Source organism: Gymnodraco acuticeps, unplaced genomic scaffold (genome assembly GCF_902827175.1).
Source record: "Gymnodraco acuticeps unplaced genomic scaffold, fGymAcu1.1, whole genome shotgun sequence".
Classification (NCBI taxonomy): Eukaryota; Metazoa; Chordata; class Actinopteri; order Perciformes; family Bathydraconidae; genus Gymnodraco; species Gymnodraco acuticeps.
This window is the reverse complement of record NW_022991104.1, coordinates 18,154-23,277: the sequence shown is the minus strand read 5'-3', so window position 1 is coordinate 23,277 and position 5,124 is coordinate 18,154.

Here is a 5,124-nt window from a genome sequence, read left to right as displayed (position 1 = left end):
TTCAACATCTACATGCTCCCCCTCGGTGAAATCATCCGCCAACATGGTCTCAACTTCCACTCCTATGCCGACGACACCCAACTCTACATCAGTACCAATCCATCATCCCAGCTACCCCCACTGTAACTTGTCAACTGCCTCCGCGACATCCAAGCCTGGATGTCAAAAAAATCTACTTAAACTCAACAATAACAAAACAGAGCTCATGGTTGTGGCCCCAAAAACACTGCTCCGGAAGGTTGGAGATCTGCTCCTCACCATCGATGGCGGCTCCATCCACCCTTCCCCTGAAGTTCGCAGCCCGGGCGTCATTCTGGACTCTAGCCTCACCTTCAACTCCCACATCAGGTCCACTGTCAAAACCGCTTTCACCTACGAAACGTCTCCAGACTCCGGCCCTCTCTCCCCGACCCCGTTGCAGAAACATTCATTCATATCTTCATCTCCTCTCGTCTGGACTACTGCAATGGAGTTCTGTTCGGGGTCACCAGCAAAGCCCTGGACAGGCTCCAGTACGTCCAGAACTCTGCAGCCAGGCTCCTCACCCACACTAAGCCCTGGCAACACATCACCCCTACCCTCATCCACCTTCACTGGCTCCCGGTCAAGTCACGCATCCAGTACAAACTCCTCCTGCTAACTTACAAATCTCTCCACTCCCTAGCCTACCCATACATCTCTGACCTCCTTCAGCCCTACACCCCCTCTCGTCACCTGCGGTCCTCTGACAAAGGGCTGCTCTCCATCCAGCGCTCCAAGCTGAAAACATTTGGCAACAGAGCCTTCAGTGTCGCAGCCCCGACTCTCTGGAATTCTCTCCCCTCTGCAATCAGGAATGCAGACACTCTGGACACCTTCAAAAAACACCTCAAACACCATCTGTTCACTCAGGCCTTTGGTCTCAACTAATATACAGCACTCAGCAACCTGTTCCTGTTTTGTTTTCTTCAGCCTATGTATCTGTATGATTATTATATGTTTTTCACTTTTCATTTTTAGGGGGGCCACAGGGGGGTCAGAGGTCAGTGTTAGGGGGGCACAGGCCCCCCCTGCCCCCCTAGAACCGCCCCTGAGAGAGGGAGAGAGAGGGACCGGTGCTAGCGGGGACCGTGATGTTAGCATCTGGTTAGCTAGCTGCACTAACGGACATAAGGAGCTGTTTCCACAACAAGCTTGAGGAGAGTTCTCCCCTGTCAGACTGAGGGGCTCAGGTGAGCTAAGGACTCTCTGAGTGTTTAGAACGGTTTTGTCACAAATTATTCAAAAGATTATTTCCGCGGCACACCTTCATATGATCATTATAGTTATACAAACAATAAGAGAATACATGAAAAACAGGTATGAAATACTATATGGCAGTAAAACAAGAATACAGTTTAAAAGGGGAGTGATTTGTAAAATATCCATAAAGAAAAAGAAAATCTGTTAACAGTTATGTTTCATATGGGTGCTGAGAGATGTAGGCTATCCATAGATCTCTTCATTTTGCTCTCAAAGTGCACCAGATTGATGCTTTCAACTTCAATATTAAAAAAAAATCTTCCCGGGGGAGCATGAGGAGGTGAGGACCCCCCCTAGAGGAGGTGAGGACTTAGACCCCGGCCACACAAGGACGAAAACAGCTAAACGCATAGGATTAACGCAAACGCAATCGCAAACAAGCTTCCGTCCACACGCAATAGTTATCCGGATAGTGTCTGTCCACACGAGACCGCTCCGTTTAGCTCCAACCGCTGGAGAAGCTGCAGTACATGCAGGAGCCTGTACGTGGCGCTGTAACTTCCTCCACAAAAGCAGCGAAGAAGCATGGTTGTCATGGTTGCCCTTCTGTTTATTCTCCGCGGTGGGGGCGAGGGAACCGGGCAGAGTTTTTCGCCAGTCAACGTGTATTAAAGTTTAAATCTTCCGACAAAATTATAAAAGTGCCGGTCAAAGGTCTTCTTTGTTATTTATTGAGCTTTAAAACAAATGAATAACGACTCTATATATTTTAATAATATAAATACACGGAGCCTCTCTTTTTCCTCCCTCTCTTCGGACAGCGCCAGTGTCTGTCTCATGCAGCAGCTGATCCAGTAATGAGTGACCCGGCCGACAGTAAAAATAAACATATTTATAACTAGTGTAGTTTGAGAGGTGTCTCCGTCCTGTCAGATTAGACTTCACTCGCGTTTATGTCCATATCGAGAGAAAGATAAATAATCTGAATTCAGTGTGCAGTTTACTTTGACGCGGGGGTGAGCAGCAGAGGTGGGGAGAGGCGGGGCTATTGCGCAATCATTATCAGAAAATGATCGCTGAAGCTGCAGTACATATCCACAAAAGCAGCGAGTAAGATCCCCCCCGGATGTGTAAGTCTGCTGTAGATGTTGCACAAAGAACTGTAGCATGGTCAGTAGCGTCCGGAGCACGATAGCAACTCTGCGATCCGCCATTGTTGTTGTTGTTGGTGGCGAAACACATCAGCAATGGCGCGGGGTACGCGGAGGTGAGCAGCAGAGGTGAGGAGAGGCGGGGCTATTGCGCAATCATTATCAGAAAATGATCGTATAGGGCGTACACACGGAGCTGTTTGACCCCCCAGAACGTTGCGTATGCCGTTCTATCCACCTTGGGACCCGTTATCGTTTCCTCAGTCGTTTAGTGCCGTATGCGGTCGTCCTCGTGTGGCCGAACGGTCTATATGACACTAAACAGTAACGCAAACGGCCGTCTTCGTCCTCGTGTGGCCGGGGCATCAGAGGAGGTGAGGACCCCCTAGAGGAGGTGAGGAACGCCCACCACCTATAAAAAATAGCACTTTACCCCTGCCTATATGTCGTGAGCTGATTATGGAGCCTTCATTGAAACAGTAATTCAGATGCAATTAGCCTATAAAAGGCCTCAAATTGGAAGCACTGTCTGGGCCGTCTTTTTCACTCAATTCTGCAATAGGTAGATCTCGCCTTTCACCTAGGCCGAGGTCGGTGACCTTGGGCTTAAAAAGGTTGGTGACCACTGCAGTCTAGATGATAGGAAAGGAGGTTTCAAACTTCCTTTATAACCTCCTGATGTTTGAATGGTGATATACACAGTGATAGATGGTAAGGACTAACGTTTATAATAAATACACTTGTATTGATTTTAAGATCTTTTCATCAATCATACGTATTGGGATCATTTGTATTAATGAGGACCGGAGGGAGAGGGTGACGAGCAGAAGCTTCACTTTCCTTTTTTATTTCAATTCCAACTTTGGTCATGAAGAATCTGTTTCTCTGTTGTCCACGTTCATAAAGCCTAAAGCAACAGCATCAGAGCACAGAGTCTCTAGATGAGTTCACAGGAGTCCCTCGTTCTTATTGAACATCCATGTTGTAGTCCGCTGTATAGAAAACTGTAGTTTCCATAGTTTCCCCACAGCAGCAGACGCACAACATGACGTCCGCTGGCGCATCAGAAACACGTCGGATAGTGAAAGTGCATTCGGATTCTCAAAGCACCGCAGTCTCTTCTCCTAAGTCCTTTTGAATTCTCCTATCCACTATCCCTTAACCCCGTGACCTTTCACTCAGAGGTCAAGGAATAGACGATATAGGAGCTGATTTTTGGACTATTCGACTGCAACCCGGAAGGTTTCTCATTTCTCTAATTTCCCCTCCTCGACTCCTCGTATCCTCGGTCCTGCGGTAGTGACCCGGAAATGGATTTCAGCGTGCCATGTTGAAGGACATCTCATTTCTCAGGGGGGGGGGGGGATATATCCAGTCTCTGATTGTGTTACGTTATTATGAGATTGCTCTCATACTTGTTTGATTCTGAAATTGTATATATTTATATAAATATATATGTGTGTGTGTGTGTGTGTGTGTGTCCGCATCTGTAGCCTGTTATTGTCTCATTATACCGCACTGTGAATGAATCAAAGTAAATATATAAGTCATCATGAACACATCTGTCCATCAGACAGAGGGCTGCTGTGCCTCCTGTCATCGTTAATGGACGTCTCTTTAAAATGACCGCTCAGAGGAGAGGAGTTCTCATTTCTCTAACCGCCTGCTGCTTCCCCTCCTCTCTCCTCGGTTCCCCTCCTCGACTCCTCCACTCGCATCTCCTGTGGACGGGACTAAGACACGAGGATAGGAGTCAAGGAGGGGAACCGAGGAGGGGAAATCCAAGAAATGAGAAACCTTCCCGGTCACTACCTGACCAGACTCAGTAGCCTCATCCCAATACACCTCCTCGACTCCTCTCTTCCTCTCCTCCGGGACTTGACCCGGAAATCGATCAAGACACGCCATTTTGAAGGACGTCCCAATAGCTGAAATGCACACGGAGGAGTCGAGGAGGAGTGAGGGAGGAGGGGTGCGGGAGGATACACAGAGCAGACTACGAGAAGTGTTTTCACTACTCGCGTATAAAAGCCCCGCCCCCACCTTCACAGCTGGTCCATTTCAACAGAGGAAAACTGACAACTGGAAGATGAGTGGAAAAGCATCACATAAATGTATAAGTGCTCACAGCTCCGTGGGAATTATTATGTGCAATTCATTTCTAAAAGGCTTTCACATTACCATAATTATATTTTTATTTAAATGTAGGCTACATTTTACACCAAAACGGAACACAAAAGCAGGACCAACCATCATACATTGAATTCCTTTACTAACAAAAAGATTCATTCATTTCAATAAATATTTAACAACAAATGGGCCGGTTCTAAAGGGATATTCTTTTTTATTATCAATATGTTTATTGATTTTCAGCTTACAAAAAAAATCACATACATAGGACGAAGACATAGAGCCAAAAGCAATACATATATACACAGGACAACTACTTTACATTAAAGAAAAATAACAACACTAAATTAAATTGGTACATACCACAAGGGCACTCTAATGCATCGGCAACCATCCAGTTTTCCAGCAATAGGACCGTATTTCTACAGAGGATATCAGTCATTTACATTATAACATATTATCGCATTATCGCATTATCCTGCCCCAGGTTCGTTCAGAAATTGAGATAGGTCGTTGTTCTTGGTATACTCTATAAAACGTCCCCAGACCTTCTGGAACAGTTCTTGTTTGTCTTTGAGAATGTAAGTGATTTGTTCTAAAGGCAGACATAAAGAAAGTGTTA